We start from the raw sequence: 20,781 nt of genomic DNA on the forward strand, positions 1-20,781 counted from the left end.
GATGTACAATGCCTCAAGAGAACTTTCCAGCCACGTTTAGTGACTATTTCACATCAGTATCACTACCGAAGACTACCCCAACTTACCTCAATCACAATAACTAAATTACCCATTCATGACTACAACAGATATAACAACGGAAGGTGTAACATCTCTATAATTAACAGTCTTAAGGTATCAACTTCTTCAGGGGTGGACGGAATAAATACACAAATTCTCAAACACACGGTACATCGTTCTAGTATCATTCTCTGTCATATTTTCAAGTAATCTTTAGCAACTGACGAAATTCTTTACGATTGGAAGATTGGCAAGCTAATCGCTGTTTATAAACCTGGGGACAAAAACACAGTAATTACCACCCCATATCACTAACGAGTATCACATATAAAGTTACTCGAACACATCGTTTAATCTAACATCGCGTGCCATCTAGAGATTAACTATTTCTTTTTCACACGGGAGCACGGATTCATAAAGGGGTTTTCATGTGATACGCAAGTACTTGAACTTACTAGTGATCTATTCAAGAATATGGATGAAAACTACCAGACTGACTGCATATCCATTGACTTTTCCAGAGCGTTTGACCGAGTTGCCCATTGTCGCCTTATAGCTAAAATACCGCCTCTTGATTTAGACTCGTTGTCTCTTGGATCCGAAAGGTCATATATTTTCGAAAGCAGTTCACGGTAATTAAGAGCATCACCCCTTAGCTGCGTCACTTCTGGCGTTCCTCAGGGTAGTGTTCTCGGTCCCTTATTATTTTCAATTTACATAAATGACCTCCCATCGCATAGTACATCATCAGACCGACTGTTCGCCGATGAATGCATTATTTACCGTCAAGCCGGCTCAACCACTGACCATATCATTCTTCAGGAGGACCTTGAATGCGTAAATAACTGGCGCATATTATGGCAAATGGCACTTAATACTGACAGATGTAAAATCATTACAGCTAGCCGGAAGCATTCAAACTCGCCATTCACTTATTCCCTTAAAAGTTTCACGCTATCCCGCACGTATTCTTATAAATACCTTGGCGTTTATCTCACTTCAAATCTCTCTTGGACGTAAGATGTTCAAAACATTACTGCCAAAGCATCGCGCACGCTTCGCTACCTGAAGAGAAATCTTCATAGCGCACCTGTTTCTACCTACAAGCTAGCATACTTAACATCTGTCCGTCCCCATCTAGAATATGCATCAGCTATCTGGTCACCACATCAGGCTTAATTCATTCCCTCGAAGCAATTGAGAACCGTGCAGCGCGTTTTATTTCTCAGGACTGCAACCATCCTTCCAGCGTAACAACTTCAAGTTATAGCTTTATCGCTAACAAGTTTACAGGCACGCAAGGATATCGCACTTCTTTGCTTACTACAGAAACTAATGTACAGTCCTCACGCGTCAACACTGCCACTTACACGCCCAATGCGCACTTCACGTGGCCTACATAATAATCTAAGCTTCCAGCATCTATTCGGCCGAACACTCGCATTTTATTCTTCTGCTTAGACACGTGCTATCAAGAGTGAATGGTCTTCCGGATTTCAGTGCTACCATACGGGACCCATTAATGTTAAAAAAACAAATTGACCAAATTTATGCATTCATGATATAGTAAGTACATAGATTGTGTTCGTAATGTGTAGTTCAATTCATGCAGTACCGCTATTAGTTTACTCATTTTCTTCTGTGTCAATATAATACGTTTTTCTTTCAAGTACGTTTTAATAATTGTCTGCAGTCCAATGTATCTACCCATCACGGTGATCGATTACAACAGGTTTCGAATCAGATTACCGATTACCAGTCACCAATCACAATTATCGATTACTAATCATCAATCCCTATCTAGGTTGCACTGCACGGCATACTACGTCAGCACGTACTCTCAAACATACTGTCACATAGTGGTGACTGCAGTCCGGTGAACAGGAAAACAGAGAGAATGGCTCCTAAACGAAACACTTTATTTGGGCTGACTTGCGCCCGCAAAGAACTGAATCACTCGGCGGCGACGTAGCTACAAGCATGCTCTGCGGTCGTCGAACAGAATGCCCGCCGCTCTCAGCCATGCTCGTTTTAAAGCTGATAGCGAACTTTAGAGACAATTCTTGGAAAGTTACTAGAGCACTTTGGAACAACGTAAAGTCGGCTCCACCTGGATGCGATGAATCGAGATAAATCTAGGCTCGTCTTGCACCACAAACAAAGCGATAAAGCGGCGTGTCGGCAGCTTTGAAGAAAGAACAAACATTACAAACAATCTCGGCAATACGCAACAGTTGTTCCAGCACAATGAAGCACCATACCCCTGCCTTTTCATTCCGCACAATTTCTGAAGCCTAATTAGCATATTTATGTTTTTCGATTACTATAATATTAGTACACATCCCAAACACACGTAAGTAAGATATACAGACCACAACGTGTTTGCTAGATTCCGCTCTAAGACGCTTGGCCCAATGACCCTCCGGCACTATTCGTATGCAATGAAGAAAAAAAAAAGAGACCATTCGCATACTATGGGTTGCATGCCCGCCTGGCGCGCAGAGGGTCAGGGCTGTAACCCCAATGCCAGGTGATTTCCTTTTTTTCGTTTGAAACTTTTGAGATTTTTCCCTACTGACACAGGACGACGACCGACGCCGGGTTTTTAGCAGAACGAGCTCCTTACCCTATCGCATAATACTTCAGGTCACGCAACTGTTTCGCGCGCATATAAGTCTGGAAGACCGTAAAATACTGAATTGTTGCGACGTGTTCTGTTTCTGGCGTTCTAAACTAGCCTTACAGCTAGTTAAACGAACAGCAGTCAAAGCGGTGAAAGGCTCCGCGTATGAGCTATGAGAGTGTTAAATCAGTTACAGCTTCATCGCAGGGCTGCAGCTAAGCTTTGAAGTCCTTCACTTGGGTGAATAATTGAGCCTGGTCCGCTGACAAGTTATTCAGTTCGAAAAGAAGAACGTGAAGTTTATCCCCCCCCCCTCCCCCCCGCCCTCATCTCCAATGGCACCATGGATCTTAAAGCCGATAGCTTTTACCGTTATGGCCGTCTCTTGTTTGTGAGCGCAGATGCGCTGCACAATTTACAATTCCAGAGCGCTGCCTTCAGCTGATGCGTTCAAGCTCCTTGCGTTACCTTCGTAGTATTTGTCTCTTGTGCGCGCTCACCCGTGGTCACGTCACTGGTCTCTCAACCGCCTAGGCAGGCGATAATTCAACGTCGCAGCCACAACCTCCCGCTAATCGCTCCGAGGTCCACTTAATTTGAGACGTTTATCAGCTGAAACCTCCTCACTTGCGTAAGCGAACGCTTGATTGATCCCAGACTGGAGTTTATGCCAGTTCGCACACTTGTTCACGGTGGCGTTCCGTATGGCTCCCGCGGTCTGGTGGCGAGTGCTATGTGTCCATGAGGGGCGACGGACAAGTGAGAACGCAGCTACTGTCAAGAGAGCTTGTCAGCGTTTTAGTAAACTAGGTCAAAAGAGCACGTTGTCATTTTTCACTGGATTCTGGCATGACGCCTTGAGGGTCTCTGTGTTAAAGTCAGCACCGGCATATGCAGAGCAATCACTTGTAGTGGCTGAGCGCTGACGAGGGGAAGGAAGTGGGTACTTGTGTATTCGTCGCTTTGGAGTATGAAGTTGCTGCGACGCACGTATTCTCATTTTTTTTTTTACATATTGTCACCGAGAACCGATAGGGCGTTAGATGAAGGCAGTACCAATACTAGCACGGCATACACACGGCACACTCAGCCAACCCACGCTGGAGCACAGAAGACAAATACGACAGGCTGGTGTTGCTTTGCTCCTCTCCTTTGAAAAGTCGTCGACCGGAAAAGGCGTCGATCAGAGAGAGCAAGGAAATGCGGAATCACCGTGGGAACGGAGTCTAGGGCGCCGAACAGGGCCGAAGTTCTAGCGGACGTGGTAGAGCTTCCTTCTGCCGCTTGGAGCAGAGAACAAACTCTTGGCAGAGCACTTCGTAGTTCACGTTACTGTGTTTGCGCGGTACCTAGTATGGGCCAAAGTAACGTCGCCGAATCTTCTCGAGAGTGATCTCGCAGGCGTATTAGGTTAAAAACTGAACCTTCATCGCCAGGTTGGTAAGCTACCGCCGTCTGATGAATTTTGGGGCACGCAGCACCGCTTTCTTTCCGGGCACGGGTTGCACTGTCTAGCTAGCTGGCGGGCGGCCTCTGCATGCCAAACGAACTGCTCAGTGCCAGTGACGGAGGAATGAATAACATCGGGCAATAGCATTGCCTCTAGCATAGTAGTACCTTCGCGACCGTGCAGCGAAGCAAACGGCTTGAAGAACGCCGCATCTTGAAGAGCAGTGTTATAGTTGAACGCGGCGCAAGCCAGGATCTTGTCCCAGCTCTGAGGGGCCGCGCCGGCATACATATATATAATATCGGCAGTGTTCTTAGTGAGCCGCTCAGTGAGCCAAATTATTTGCGGATGGTAGGCAGCGGTTTTGGGGTGAGTGGAGCCACTGATCCGCATATCTTCCCCAATAACGGCTAATGTATCTGCCGCACCTCTGTCAGTTAGAGCGACCGAAGGTGCACCGTGACCGATAAATGTGCTAGAGATCAAAATGTTAGCGATCGCAGCAGCGGTGCCGCGGTGAAGGGCTCTTGTCTCGCGATACCACTACCGGGTGAGGTAGTCGTCGGCGACTATAATGTACCTGTTAGCCAATGATGATGTCGAAAATGGGCAGAAAGTCCATGTCAACCTGATGATAAGGATTCTAGGTGGATCAGTGGGCTTCAGGAGTCCGGCAGCAGAGATGGCATGGTGATGAGGCGCAGGCTTAGAGGTGCTTTATAAGGGGCCGCAGCTCCGGGTCGTTTCTCTGTGGTTGAGCGAGAACAGAGGTGGTTAGATTGCAAAGAAAAGCAGGATTATCTTCTATGTCAGCTGAGGTGCGCAGGATACCTGAACGGTACAGACAGTCGGCATTGCTGTGTTTGTTGCCAGACTTATAAGCTATGGATATGTCGAATTCCTGCAATAGGAGCCTCCAACGAACAAGGCACTCTGAGGGGTGCCTAGCGAGCCGAAAAATGAGTGGTGATCACTTACAACCCCAAACGGGTGGCCGTGCAAATAGGCGCGAAATTTTGTTACCGCCCACACCACAGCTAGGCACTCTTTTTCCGTGGTAAAGTGATTCGCCTGAGAGCGCGACAGTGCGCGGCTTGCATAAGCAACCACACACTCAACACCATCTTGCCACTGAACGAGGAGAGCACCCAGGCCGCTGTTGCTGGTAGCGCTGTGCAGCTCTGTGCCAGCCTCCTCGTCAGAGTGTCCAAGTGTTGATGTAGCCTTGAGGCGGTTTTTGGGATCCTTGAAGGCCCCATTCTGTTCTTGGGTCTAGATGAAAGGTTGCTCGTGCTTTGTCAAGCGAGTTAGTGGCTCGGCTAGTTGGGACTTGTCTCGCTCAAAACGTCTGTATTAGGCTCAGAAGCACCCCAAAAAACGACGCACAGCGCGCTTATCATTGGGTGTCAGGTACGCAGCGGCGGCAGCCGTCTTGTCGGGGTCAGGGCTAAGAACTTCGTCTCTGATGACGTGCCCTAGAAACTTCAGCCGTTGGAAAGCAAAGTGGCATTTTTCTGGCCTGAGGGAGACCTACAGAACGGATGGCTCCCAGTAATGCACTCAAGCGGCTTAGATGCTAAGCGTAAATGCAGAGAAAATAACGTCGTCAAGATAGACGACACAGGAGTGCCATTTGATGCCAACTAGGCCAGTGTCCATCATTATTTGAAAGGTAGCAGTAGCAGGAGCGGAAAACCAGCCGACGGTGGTACCTTGAACTCATACAAACCGACGGGAGTAATGAACACAGTGTTCTCGCGGTCCCGTTCATCCGCCTTAATTTCCCAGTACCCACCGCGGAGGCCAAGGGACGGAAGGAAGTGGGCATGATTTAGCCGTTTGAATGATTCATGGATTCGTGGCAACAGGTCAACGTTATTTTAGCGTCCCGTCCTTCGTGGCGCCAGCACAACTGGCGAAGCCCTTAGGCTGTATGAAATCTTCCGGAACATGTCATCAACCGGCAGCCGTAGCGCCTCACGTTATCTCGGCCAAATTTGGTAAAGGCGTTGTCGGATAGGCCGCTCATTGTCATCAACTATGATGCGATGTTTCTATATTCACGTATGCCGGACATCAGAGGTGGTCGCACAGCAGTCATGGAAAGAGTCAGAGCTGCTTTGCAGGCAGTGTGGATGATCAGTGGTCAAGTCAGGATTCATGCTAGCCTAACTCATCGATAGGGCTCCATGGAAGCGTGTCTCACAATACCGACAACGCGCATTGGGCAACTGGCTCACTAATTTCATCGAAGTAAGTGATTACTATACTGTTCGGCAAATGGCTGTAATCGGTGCTAAATTTCGGGACTAAAAGCTGAGTATGAGTAGGGCAGGTAAACGCCAGTCGTGTTGGTGCAGGCTGGGTAGCGCTTCGCTCTACTTCATGACATACGGCGCAGATAAGGGAAGGGGGGAAGGCATTGGCTGTATCATTCGACGTACTTCGCCACCAACGGCATCCGAGACGGCTCCGACAGCCGGGTGCTCCACAGGGAGAAGTTTCTGTAGCTGTTCGCGCGCGATGCTCCTGATAAGCTCACGGGGGCCTCATTATCGGTGTTACAGATCGGCATGCAGCCGTCCATAGCAGTTATATGCACCGGACGGCCGTAATGCGCGAAGCTCTGCTGCAGGGCGCGCTCCATGCCTGTCGGCTCCCGAGCAAAATAGACCGCAGTGCCAGGAGAGACTCACAAGTCCGGCGAAATGCTATTCTTTAAGTCCTCTCACAAGGTGACGCACCTTCTTCGCTTCAGACATGAGAGGATCTGCGTGGCTGAAAAGTCGCGTCATGTCTACTAGAAACAAGGCGACGCTCTCATTTGACCACTCGGTCCTGCAGGGCAACTTCAGCTCGCTCCTTTCGTTCGTTGCTGCTGAAGGTGTCAAGCAATTGCCGCCGGAAATCTCGCCGGGTGGTGAGTGCGGACGCGTCTTGGCAGCGTCTTCAAGGGCAAAATGGACATTCCTTATTTTGCGGTTCTCGTCCCACTGGCTAAACGCAGCTACCCGGTCTTTACTGTCTAACAATCCCCCACATCATCAAACTTCTTGTAATGAAATGGTGTGGGCGTGCGAGGTGCATGCAGAAGCAGCAACGGGGACTATCTGGGTGGTCTGGCTTGCCGCCGTAGACGCCATTGTGCGGGGTGCTGCTTTGGGGCGTTAGGGGCTCCCAGGAGCTGATTTTACATGATGGAAGTACCCATCGTCTCCACCTAACTGTCAATGAGAGCGGTAGAGCTTTGGAAAAAGGCAGTACCATTACTAAGACGCCAGGCGCGTGGCAAACTCTGCCAACCCAGGCGCCAGCAGAGAAGATAGAGACGACAGGCGGGTGCCAATACACACGACCCGGGAACACACAATCTACTAGCGTTCGGCGTTTGTGCTTACGGTTCGGCGATGCGGAAGCGTTGCATGGGTCCAGTCAGTGGCATCCAGGTAGCCAGCGTAGAGGTGGTGTTCGAAGTGCTCGGGCTGGCGTCGCTGGCGTCGTCGTTGGCGGCGTCCTACGAGCTCCCGGTCCATGTGCACATGGAGGCGATGCTGACAGGCACCGCCCGGATTGGTGGCAACAGTGCTGGAGGCACCCCTGGCCGTAGTAGGTCGCTGCGTCAGCCTTGCGGCTCCTAATGATGCATGAGTGCGATGCATGAGTCTGATGCATGAGTGCGAAGACCAAATTTTTTATCCAAATTCGGAGCAAGCCGAACGGGCGGTTTTGCCAGATGCCATTTTAATATCATGAATGCGTTCTTATGTTATGCTCAGCAGTCCGATTCAGCTAATTCCTTGCACCTTTCTTAGTGAGTTCCACAAGCGGTTCGGCTATGTGAGCATAACCGGAAATAAAGTCCCTGTAGTATCCCATTAAACCGAGGAACGACTGTACTTCTTCCTTGGTGGTCGGTGTCTGGGCTTGCTGCATTTTGACCAAGTGGTCGTCTTTCGTTGCGATGCGGCACATCTCCAGCTTGTGTTCGAGAAAAAAAATGGCTCCAAAGCCCGCCTCATATTTTGCCGGTTTTATGGCCAACCTGTCTTGCTGAATTCTATAGAATAGTTTTCTATCGTAATTACGTGCTCTTCCCACGAATCTGTTGGCACAAGGATGTGATCAGTATGGTATTCTAAAATTTGGTGCCCATCCAAAAGCTTGCTCATCAGCTTCATGAATATTGCGGATGCTGTCTTCAAACCAAACGGTACGAATTTAAAGTGAAATAAACCCGCCGAGCAAGAAAAGGCAGTCTTCTCTTTCGACAAATCTTTCATTGGTATTTGCCAAAACCGTTTAGCTAAATAAAATTTCGACAAAACCTCTTTGTGAGCTACTTTAGTCCGTTCTTGGTATAGGTTCCGTATTGGGTACTATGATGTTATTTAGCCGACGAAAGCCGACGTGAGTGTTTCTATTTTCCATTTTTCTCTCTTTTCATCCCCTTCTTTCACCCTCATCTGGAGTAGCATCCCAGGCCCATAAGCAGGCCGACCTCTTCTTTATTCATTTAAGTCTCTCTCTCTCTCTCTTCTTGGCGTTATTTATCAGTAATTCATAATACATGTCATTTTTCTTATGCGTCACAAGGTAAGGGCCCTTCTACTGCATCAGTAGCTTATTAGGTGCAGTGGGTAGTGGGATGAGAACCCTCTCGCCCGGATTCAGAGTTCTATGAGTGGCGTTCTTGTCATAGTAACCCTTATAGCGTTCGCACGCCCTCTCCAGGCCTTGATGTGCAAGCCTGCATGTTTCCTCCAACTTGTCCCGCAACTCAAAAACGTATGTGTGTGTTATCTTGAGATCTGACGCAATCTCTTTATTAGCCCACAGCGCCTTGAGTATTGTAAGTGGACCTTTAACGGTTCACCCATACAACATCTCGAAGAGCGAGAAACCAAGACTCATTCGCGGTACTTCGAGGGAAGCGAAGAAAAGATCTGCGAGGTATCTATCTTAATCAGTAGGTCTCTCCTGGAATATTTTCCTGATCATATCTTTGAGGCCGCCGTGGAACCGCTCTACAAGCCCATTAAACATGGGATGGTATGGTGCTTTTAGTAACTCCCTTACTGACAAAAGGCGGTTAACCTCCTTCATTAGTTCCTTTGTGAACATCAAGTCCCGGGCGCTCAAAATTTTTCTTGGGAACCCAGAACGCGAAAAGATTTCCACGAGAGACTCCGCCACTTCGATACTGTGAATAGTCTTCGATGGAATAACGTCAGGATAACGAGTGGCAACGTCGACCAGGTTAAGCACATATCTATTGGCTTCGGCAGATACTGGAGACATTGGCCCCACAATGTCAATAGCCACTCTTTGAAACGGTAGGTCGATGGCTGGAATTTTGCACAGATGTACGGGACCAACTCTTCCCTTTGGAACTGTGCTCTAGCACACGTCACACGAGCGAACAAAGTGTTTAACGTCACTCTGGACTCCTGGCCAGAAGAACTCCTTGGTGATTCTAGACATCGTTTTGTGAACACCCTGGTTTCCGACCATAAACGCGTCATTTTCTTAGCGTAACACTGTCTCTCGCATATCTTTCGGTAACACTCGCTTTTGGACCTGCCTTCCCAAGCTAAATATGAATTCCCTGTGAAGAAGACTCTTTACTAATTGATATTCGAATGACGCACGACTCCTCGTTTTATTTATCTCTTCCCCAACTCTTTAGAAGCAGGCTTTCAAGGTCGGGTCTTCTCTTTGCCTAATTGCAATTTCACCCACTGGTTCGCTCAAACACACTGTAACGGGAGTAGAGAGCGGACGCTGCGTTGCTCGGGCTGTCACTTGAGCTCTTGTCTCCACTGCCGACGAGAAACGAACTGCCCTATCACCCGCCTCAGCTCTCGCGGGCCTTTCCTCCTCTTGATGTTCCTCAACGTTGAGCATCCTCCACTCGGGATCAGGGTCCTCGACACTTCTTCACCCGTAATGTTTCCCAAGATGAGATCGTAGATTGGTTGTTCTACGCAATTTGCCATTACCTGTCCAGTATAATACGGCGTGGTCACTAGAATCCTGGCTTCAGGAAGGTACCTGCTTTGCTATTTACAAGAGTGGCGGCCCACGCCTCCCCTGTATGATCCTCGTCCTTCACCAGGCTTCTCCGAACCAAAGCTGTGCTGGCTCCGCTATCTCTAAGCACCAATACAGGACGCTCCCCTATTTGCCCAACTACAGCCTGCATTGCTGCTTTCGACTTGGGTGTTCCACTCACCGACTCATTTTCCAGCGGCGTTCGCTCTTCTTTTAGCTGTGGAACTTCAGGTGGCGTGACAAGTTCTGTCCGGGAGTCGACAACGCATGCAGCTCGGTCCTGCGTTTTATATCGGCACTCATCCACAGTGTGTCCTCTCCTATTACAATCTTGACACACAACCTGTGTCTTCCTGGCAACGCTACTTGTCCGACCGTCCACTCCGCGGAGTCCCACCTGGCTACAGAGGAAACACCTTACTGGCGCCTTAGATGCAGAGCCATAGGCTCTTGGTGTTGTTGCATCTGTCTCCAGGAACTTTGGAGTTTCCTCCTTTGCCTTGCTCATATTTCTCAGCCCTTCAGCCCCGAGGAATTGGTCTGCAATGTCGGCAAACTCTTCCAATGAACACAACTTTCCTTCTCTCAGGAATACCGCCAGATTTGGACTGCATTAAGCTAAAAAAATGGCTGAGGCTTAGCTTGGTTAAGCCTGGAGAATGCGAAGTATCATCGTGTCGCGTAATTTGGGGCACACAACCACAGCGACGGCGCGAGGTGGGCCCCCGTTTCTCCACTGTCGTGACGTCATCATGTCACGTGGTGTGACATCATCGTGTCACGTGATTTGGAGGCGCATAACCACGGTGAAGGGCTGAAGTGGTAGCTAAAGTAGTATGCTTCGCATAAAACTGCCCTGTCACCAGCTTGTCAAGCACCCCTTCATGTTGTAATGCGTGGTTCATGCGAAGGAGCAGACCAGTTTCCAGGGGCGAACGCTGCGTTTATTCCCGCATGTTCGTCGGTGCGTGGCTGGCCGATAATAACCCACCCGTAGGTTGCAGCGCAGGCCTTTTATTAGGTTATTGGCGCGCATGCGCATTAGCGACGGTGGCGGCGATAGCCGGACACCACATCCCTCCCCTTTTATATTGGATAATTTAACAAGCTAATCTCCAGCTTGATATCTGTCCGGTGGTCGACGGTCTCTGGTCGGGTAGCGTCTTGCACCCGCCGTCTGGAACGCTTGCGAAGCGGCAGGACCACTGGTGGTAGGGGCGGAGGATGTCACCGGATCGACGCTTGGTGGAAACGCCAGGAATTCGTCTCCCTCCTGGTTGGATGCCTCGCGGTCTGGATCCGTGATCCGCGCGAGCAGCTGGTCCTTGTGACAACGCCAGGTGAAACTGCCTCTGGGTGTGTTAGCACGAACGGTAAAAGACACAGGGCCGGACTGCCCCACAACAACACCAGGGACCCAGTTTGATCTGCCTCGATAATTGCGAGCCATCACTTGGTCACAGACTGCTATGTCACGATCACGACATGGGCGAGCCACGGATTGCTTGAACTGATTATGTGCAACCCTTCCTCCCACCGCTGGCTTGACAACATCGAGTCGATTTCGCAGCCGTCGTCCTAGAAGCAAGTTTGCTGGTGACTCAGTTGTCGCATGGGGCGAGTTGCGATAGGCAAGCAAAAACTTGTGAAGCCTCAGATGTAATGTGTCCGCTCCGCTAGACTTACGAAGAGCGTTTTTATGTGTCTGAATGAAACGCTCTGCAAGCCCGTTTGAGCTGGGATGATACGGTGCAGTAAGCACGTGACGACAGCCCAATTCTTTCACAAAAAGCTTGAACTCTTCTGAAGTAAACTGCGGACCGTTATCAGTGACCATGGTTTCTGGAAAACCAAACCGCGCAAACAGCTCTCTCAGTTTGTCAAGTGTAGCGTTCGACGAGTCGAGCGCATAACAAACACTTCCGGGCACTTGGAATGCGCGTCCACGGCAACAAGAAACATTGCGTTCAAAAAGGGGCCATCAAACTCTATATGTACGCGCTGCCATGGTGCTGTTGGCCAAGACCAAGGATGTAGGGGCGCTTTGCACGGCTCGGAACGCTGTTCTTGACAACTTACGCAGGCCTTGACACGATGCTCGAGGTCCGCCTCGATGGACGGCCACCACACATAGCTGCGCGCCAGTTGCTTGCTGCGCACGATGCCTGGGTGCCCCTCGTGGAGTTCGTCCAGCAGCAAGTTGCGCAACTTTGCCGGCACGATCACTCGCATCCCGAACATGATGCAGCCTTGGTGAACTGTGAGCTCGCTGCGTCTGTCAAAACAAGGCTTCAAATCTTTTTCAGTCACAGACGCCGGCCACCCCACGTTTATGAAATCTATCACTCTACAAAGCAATGGGTCCCGAGCTGTTGTTCGAGCAATGTCCTGGCTTGAAGCTGGCATTGATTGCAACCGCAATGAATAAAAAGTTTCCTCTCTTTCTTGTGTTTCGCCTTTCACCACTGATAGCGGCAGGCGCGAACAGAAATCGGCTTCAGCGTTCTCGCTTGATTTTCTGGAGATAAGCGAATACCGGTACGCTGACAGCGTCACAGCCCAACGCTGCAAACGCGCTGCTGCGATAGTCGGAATACCGGTTTTTTCGGCCCAAGATTGTTTGAAGCGGTTTATGGTCGGTAATGTGAACGAACGACCGAAAATGTAGAAATGAAACTTCTTAACACCAAATATTATTGCAAGGGCCTCTTTCTCAAGCTGGCTGTATTTCTTCTCGGCATCGGTCAAGGTACGCGACGGGAAAGCGATTGGCTTTGTGCTGCTATCATCCGAAACATGAGAAAGAACCGCGCCTAAACCGCAGTGCGATGCGTCGCATGATAGCTGCAACGGTTTGCACGGGTCGTAGTGCGCCAAAATCGGCGGAGACGCTAGCAAGCTCTTTAACTTGATGAACGCTTCCTGGCAACGCTCATCCCAGCACCACGGGGCGTTTTTACGTAGCAGCCTGAAAAATGGTTGTGCCACCGTTGCGAGGTTAGGAAGGAACTTGCCGTAGAAATTGACGACTCCCAGGAACGACTGCAGCTGCTGCCTGTTGTTAGGGGCTGGAGCCTTGAGTAGTGCGTCAACCTTCTCCGTCGTTGCAGAGATGCCTTGTGCGCTGATTCTGTGTCCGAGGTAGCGTAGTTCCTGTTGGAAAAACGAACACTTCTCTTTCTTGACACGAACGCCTCTTTCAAGAAGTCGTTTTAACACAGCTTCCAGATTGGTGAAATGCTCTTCGTCACTTTTACCAGTCACCAGAATATCGTCTAGGTAGCAGCAAACGCCGTGCATGCCCTTCATCATGGTGTCAATTATTCTTTGGAAAATCCCAGGCGCGGACGAAATTCCAAACGCGAGTCGATTAACAGCAAACAATCCTTTTTGCGTATTTAACGTGAGGTATTGTTTTGAGGACTCAGACATCACCACTTGCTGATAGGCCCGGCTGAGATCAATCTTCGAGAAATGCTTACCCCCCGACAAGGCTGCAAACCGGTCGTCCACCTTTGGTAATGGGTAACGGCCGACGTCAAGGCACGGGTTAACGGTCGTCTTGTAGTCGCCGCAAATCCGTATGATACCATCTTGCTTGATTACGGGTACCGCAGGCGTAGCGTATTCTGACGTCATAACCGGCGATATAATACCCAGTTGTTCCATTTTGGCTAGTTCAGCGTCGAAAGCTGTTTGCAACGCGAACGGAACATTCCTGGCTTTAAGGAATCTCGGCTTCATACCAGGTTTAAGAAAAAGTTCGGCGCGTTCTTCCGTTATCGTGCCTAACTCGTCTTTGAAAAGAGGTTGGTACTTCGCCAGCAATGCGTCAAGCCTCTTTTGAACGCTGATATGAGTAGGAGTGTCCGACCTTGTAATGTTGTTCAGGTTCCAGATTTTCGGCCACTCCAACCGGACGGCGCGGAGCCACTCCCGGCCCAGTAAAGGTGGCCCCTTGTGGTCTACGACGTAGAGTGGAAGAATTGCAGAATGGTCGCCGTGCTGCACGTTGACCGAAGAGACGCCCTGGGGTCGTACCAGTGCTCCTGTGTACGTACGAAGTTTAACTGTAGTAGGCACCAGTACAGCTGAAAGAAAGAGCTGACGGAACTGCGTCTTTGACATCACGGAAACAGCCGCTCCCGTGTCCAACTCCATGTTCACCAAGACGCCGTTGATGGTCATCTGTACGGTGACAGCGTCGCACTGAGCTGCCGACACGCCGTTAAGGGCACAGGGTAAGGTAAAATTAGAAAAAAATCTTTTTTTTTTCTATTGCCATTTGAGAAGTTCAGTTCCTGCTACACATGTTCCATGATCGCACTTTCCTCACAAAGCCATATTTCGGGCTGAAAGACGCTTTTTCCGAAACCAAGTAGTCAGCGGCCACGCCCCCTTTCCAGATACCCTCCGCGTTTATCGTCAATTTTTTCAGCTGAAAAGTCCCCCACCCGACTTTAAAGCTTTTCTAAAATAAGCTACATATAAAAAAGTGTTTGGCAACTATTGTTCAGCTGTCTTTTATAGCCAAAACAATCCTGACACGCTGCGCACGTTTTTTTTGGCGTTTCTGCAACCTTCATGCAGCTGCGTCCGAGTGCTTTCCCTTCCGATGAGTTTTCTACTTTGGGCCGGTGTTGGTTGTTGTTGATAAGTTGATATGCTCAGGGCAAATGAGGCCTTCGCCAGGCGCGAATTTCACGGCAACCGTTACACTCATCGTGAAAAGGCAAAAAGATGTCCACGACCTAATGAGACGCCGAACGCGCCAGCTCCTCGACATGGAAGCTTTCAAGATTTTCTGCGTGCTTTCAGGAAGAGAATGTGCTACAGAGCGGCAACAAATAAGCGTAATGGACATGGATGGCATTGGTGCCGCAATTACACGGAGTTGTGTGTGTAGACAGTGCGGTGGAAGTGTTGAATTGTGACAAAGCGCGCGTGTTTGTTAGGCTTCGGACCCTAAGGATGGCAGCACTGGACGCTGTTATTTCATTTAATGATGGTAGCATCGCACGGGCCAACGTTCTGAAGGCGTGTGGATTGAACCCAGGGCGCAACACCATCGAGTGGCTGACGGAAGCTGACCACAAGTGTATGTACTTTGCGGACCGAGCAACACGACAGCTCATAAAAGAGGCCCGGCAAGCAAAACGACAAACCCAAAAGCGAAAAAATGACTGCGGCAGTGATTACGAAAATGGGGGCTATAAAACCAATGACTATGAATGTGTTTGGGCTAATAAAATGTTGTTTTTCACATCTTTTTTCACTTTAGGCTTAATTATCTCAAAAAAGTGTTTTTTCATACAAAGGTACCATTATTTCCAATTTGTTTTAAGACAGACAGCTGATTTTCTTTTGCAATCATCTGCATAAGTGTTGCCAACTACTGAACTAGAATTAAACAATTTCACTGAGAATTTTTTCCTTTATGAATTTTCAAGTGCCCAAAGCAAGCCGAAATTTATGTACTAATGGTAGAAATTTTATTAAAAATAAAATTTCGAACATATTTTAATTATTCTAGTTCAGTAAAAAGTGCACAAAATTTGGAACAAAATGATATATACATTACCAGGGTACTTTGATTAGTTGGCTAGAAACATGTACCTCAACATGGTCTAAAATGCATGGGAAGTATAGGGCTTACCCTGTGCCCTTAAGACTGATGGTCGAAGCTTTCCGAGACACAACTGTCAGCATCTTCACATTCTTTTTCACTTGCTTTTTCTTGAAAAAAGTCTTACCACTGCTTCTGCAGGCTCTCTGGATATGCCCCTTTTTGTTGCAACTGAAACAGGTGGCGTCCAAGTGAGGGCATGCTTCATTCGCGTGTTTTGGCGAACCACAGCGAAAACAGCTTTTGCTTGTTTTCTGCGCTTCAGCCTGCATCTTGTGCACATCACTGACTGCGGTGTCTGTGCCGCGTGCTTCAGCAGCACTCTTTTTAGCCGCTTCCATTGAAAGAGCCCTCTCCACCGCTTTCTGGAACGTAAGCTTGCTATCTTCCGTGAAAAGCACTCGCTGAATGTCTTCTCGTAGCAGGCCACACACGAAGCGGTCCCGAAGAGACTCGTCAAGGGCGCTTCCAACCTCGCACGTTTGCGACAGTTTACGAAGCTCGGCAACATAACTAGATATGGACTCGCCTTCTCGTTGACACCTCCGGAGAAACTTGGCCCGTTCTCCAATGACGGACGGCTTCGGGGACAGGTGGTCGCTCAAGACTTTCTTGAGGACATCGAAACTTTTCGTAGAAGGCACGTCTGGAGCAGTTAATCACTTCAACAACCCGTAGGTCTTCGGACCGATAATGCTCAAAAAGGCGTGTACCTTGTCGCCGTCGGGTACTCCGTTGACAATCAAGAACGACATAAGCCGCTCTTCGTACGAAGCCCAATCGCTGGCGGACTCGTCGAAGGGTTCCAGTTGGCCCAGTCGCCCAGCGTAGTGCGTCACTGCTGCCTCGGCCCCAATCATGACGACAGTCACCGGCTCCGCACACTGCAAAAACGGTAGTCTTCTTCACGGAGTGAAATTCGGAAACACTTGCCTTCCAAAACTGAAGAACGGCGTCTTCTAACCCGTCCTCGTCGCCAGTTGTTGTAATGCGTGGTTCATGAGACGCGCGCGTTCGTGAGCGCGCGTTCATGCGAAGGAGCAGACAAGTTTCCAGGGGCGAACGCTGCGTTTATTCCCGCATGTTCGTCGGTGCGTGGCTGGCCGATAATAACCCACCCGTAGGTTGCGGCGCAGGCCTTTTATTAGGTTATTGGCGCGCATGCGCATTAGCGACGGCGGCGGCGATAGCCGGACACCACACTTCAGAACTCTTTTCTGTCTTTGAATATCAAGCCACATGTCGAAATAGTTGGTCAGCGTGCAGGAAAACTGCTTAGCGGTTTAAGAATCTTCATCGTTCGCGGTACGAAATCTCTCGAGAAAACCCCCTGCCATAAGCCTCAATCTTCGAAGGAGTGCCTTCTTGGCTTTCTCCTGGTCCGTGAAAAAAGCAGCAGGCATCCTCCCAAACACATTCAGCGCCTCCCCGTCTAAACACGTGCTCAACGCCGTAGCCCATTCACTGCGCTCCGAGCGCTGCCCCAAAACTATTCGTTCGAATCGTTGCAGATATGCGTCCAAATAATCTTTCTCCTCAAAAGGAGCCATCAGCTTTCTTGGACAAACTCTGGGTGGTCTAGGCGATTCTGCACCCGGTAAGGAACGCTGATCATCGTTCTTGATCTCCTCTTATCCTCCTGCGACATGCGCCTGTTTCCACAAAAGAAACTCCTCCCGTTCTATCCTTTTCTCCCGTTCTTCTGCTTCGCGAGCGCTTTCAGTCTCCCGCTGTTCTGCCTCGCGAGCGTCTGCGCGTGCTTGCGCCCTTTCCTCTCTCTGCGTCTTTGCCTCCTCGTCATAGAGACGCATCGCCTCTTCCTTTCTTAAACATAGCTTGAGAGCCAGTTGTAACGTGTTTTCCAAATCCGTACTTTCTGCCGTCGAGATATCTGAAAGATCCAATACAAAACAACAAGTAACAAGGAAATGAATCCTGGCAGGCTCACCACTTGGCTTTGTCACGGATCCCCGGAGAACACTTGGGCCGAAAGAATGGACTAGGCGACAGGTGTTCCCTCACAGGCGCACATTTAATACACCCTACGCGACACAAACACTAGCACACAAAGCTAACTAACAAAAATAACACAAAACACAGACTACCAATACCCACGCTCCGGGAACACCTATTCTACTAGCGTTCGGCGTTTGTGATTACGGTCGGTGCTGCTGAATCGTTGCATGGGTCCAGTCCGTGGCATCCAGATAGCCGGAGTCGAGGTAGTGTTCGAAGTGCTCAGGCTGGCGTCACTGGCGGCGTCATTGCCGGTGTCGTACGAGCTCCCAGTCCAAGTGCCCGTGGAGGCGATGCTGGCGATGTTGGCGTTGTGGGAACCACCCGGATGGGTGGCAACAGCGCTGGAGGCACCCCTGGCCATAGCAGGTGGTTGCGTCAGCCGTTGATTCCCAGGAAGGGGCTCAGGAACGGCAGGACTTATGTGTACGGTGCGGCACCGTAGAGCTCGAGATCACCGGAGCAGTAGCAGATGTTGCTCTCTTCCAGCCAAGGTGTTCCTGACCCGCCGGAACCTCCGCTTCTCTATTCTGCTCCCTCGTACCACGCTATCCCTCGCGCTTTTATAACCTTGTGGTTAGTACACGTAAACCTTGTCGTCGTCGTTATCTTCTACTCTTCTCCACCAATCATCTCTTTCCACCTCACCGAATACTTCGTCTTCATCTGCTTTGTTCTTAGATTAACACACGACATGCTTATCGTCAACGTTGTCGTTTTCTCCCAACTTCTTTAGTTCATACCTCCATTTAAAGCTTGCTGTTATATGTGATAGGGGGGAACGTGCTTTATCTCCCGCTCAATACTTCACAGCGTGCCTGCTCGCTGCCACGAGCCAACATTAAACGTTAAACATGGTGACGTTGGCAAAAACTTCATCTCCGCTTTAACGGTAGGACGCGATTCTAGACACTACATGCACATATCCGAGGGTGTTCTAGCTACACTCCTGGCGCAGTGGTGCAGCGTTTAAGCGATGCACCAGTGCGCTGCGAAGAGGAATGCTGACACCGATGGGGCTTGTGTGACCCAGGTTGCTGTTCACGAGCAACTTCTCGCGACGAAACATTAATTGCTCACGAACCGATGGGCCAACCTAGTTGCTTCTTCAGCAATTTTTCGCTCACGACGTGGACGACGGCGGATTTCGTTCAAAACGAGAGCCTTAACGCTGTCCCGTTAACAGGTTCGCATCGTTGCAGCAAAATTTGTTTCCCTAGAATACACCGTGTGAGGTCATTAGCATAACCTTTTGTGAATTTTTGAGAAGGTGGCATTCCGCAGTGACAAAACTGAAACACTGCAGGCTTGACAGCTGTAACAGAGAATAGTCATTAGATCTTTTAAGACAATAGGCACTGTGATTTACTAACCTACGTAACGAAAATCAGTAGAAAAGTAGTGTGTGTCACTGCAACGAAACGAAGTCCACAGGGGGCGGGCGGGAAGCGGACTCCTGTGCACGCTGGCAGGCTTGATTTCGCGCTGCCACTTGGGCTTTCCATATGGCGTCGAGATTCCAGGTAGTGAGCACTGCATTTCGCAACTCTTCAAAGCTCTTCAGAAAGAGAAGTCCGTAGTTGCTGGCTTATAATGGGTTTTCTAGTCTGCAAAGAAGGAGCCACTAGGCCTCGAAGATCGTTGCGAGTATATAGGAGAAGGTAGGATCTAATACCGACACTACGAAAACCAGTGGATGCGCAGGCTGCGCCACTGCACACCTACAGGGAAAACCAAGGTATTCAAAAAACTTTGAAACTCATTTCAGTACAACATTTTGCTTTTTTGCAGCTCCTAGAGAAATGACCTGAGGCATAGCAAAGGCGCCGCTATAAGCAAAGCTCGTTGTCCTGGCATTAAGCCGCAGAGATGTGGCTGGTTACAATCACACTAAGCGTTCTGGTCATGTCTTGCGTATTGAAAAAAAAAAGACATAAGCCGCATCATCAGTAAAGGCTATAAAAGAACTACGTTCGCGGCAATATCATAAGGACTGAATGCTTGCGGCATTTAAGCCGCTCTTAAGTACGGAGCATTCCAACAATGCTTTTAAGCTAAATTGCAGTCTTTACTGTCTCCTGCACTGCGAACACGGCCTTGTCTGTGCACAATACACCTTTCGTGCCGTGCTATAACTTTCTCAACTATTTAAGCTTACGAAACAGTTACATTTGTCCTCTTTTTCTGTCTCTCTTCTGCAGGCTCAACGGCGAGGTACAAAAAGGGGTGACATGCGCACGGTTACCCCTTGGCAGGTACTGTGGCTATAATCCTTACTTGTCATACATTTTCATGATCACCCAAAATTGATTGCCATGAAAACATGACATTAACTAGGGTGCCATGGAGCGAACTTGAGAAGACAAGGAATGGTTAACTTACATGCCGATGAGCTGCATAAGATAAAGGCAATACTGTTACCTTGATTTTACTTAGCAGGGCTAACGGCGGGATCGTATTCGCGCATAGAAACGACTCCATCGGATTTTGTCCCAGAGAATATAGAAGGATGTGCAGCCACCGATCCGCCGTAGTTTCAGTGGTGTTGGACTGCTGAGGGCAAGGCCTCGGATCGAGTTCTGGCCACTGCGGTCGCAACCTTCGTCAACTAAAATTCAAGAACACCCGCGTATTCAGCGAAGTCAGTGCACGTTGGAAAACCTCTGAATGTTGAAATTAATGTCGAAGATTCGATACAGTATCTCTCATAACTAATGTGCACCTAACGAGCTACAAAGCTCCTATAACCATATAATAGAACAACTAGATCTATACTTCTCCGGGGGAAAGCAGGGTGCCATATTAAACTGGAAAACAAGTCTGGCTTGTTTGCGCACTATTTTATCTCTTGCAATAAAGTCGCTTTCTGAGGAATGATTAGGATATAGGCTCCAGGCGCAGTGGGCCATAGTATTCAATTGTGAAGTTTATCGTACTGTGAAGCAAAAATAACTG

The 20,781-nt window shown here is 49.2% G+C and overlaps 1 pseudogene; it reads right to left on the bottom strand.

Annotated features, from left to right (window-relative positions):
* Positions 1-4,795: 4,795 nt before the first annotated feature.
* On the bottom strand, positions 4,796-18,190 carry LOC149344942 (uncharacterized; annotated as a pseudogene).
* Positions 18,191-20,781: the final 2,591 nt, after the last annotated feature.

The sequence above is a fragment of the Amblyomma mixtum genome, chromosome 5, assembly GCF_055824585.1.
Source record: "Amblyomma mixtum isolate Tamu chromosome 5, ASM5582458v1, whole genome shotgun sequence".
Classification (NCBI taxonomy): domain Eukaryota; kingdom Metazoa; phylum Arthropoda; class Arachnida; order Ixodida; family Ixodidae; genus Amblyomma; species Amblyomma mixtum.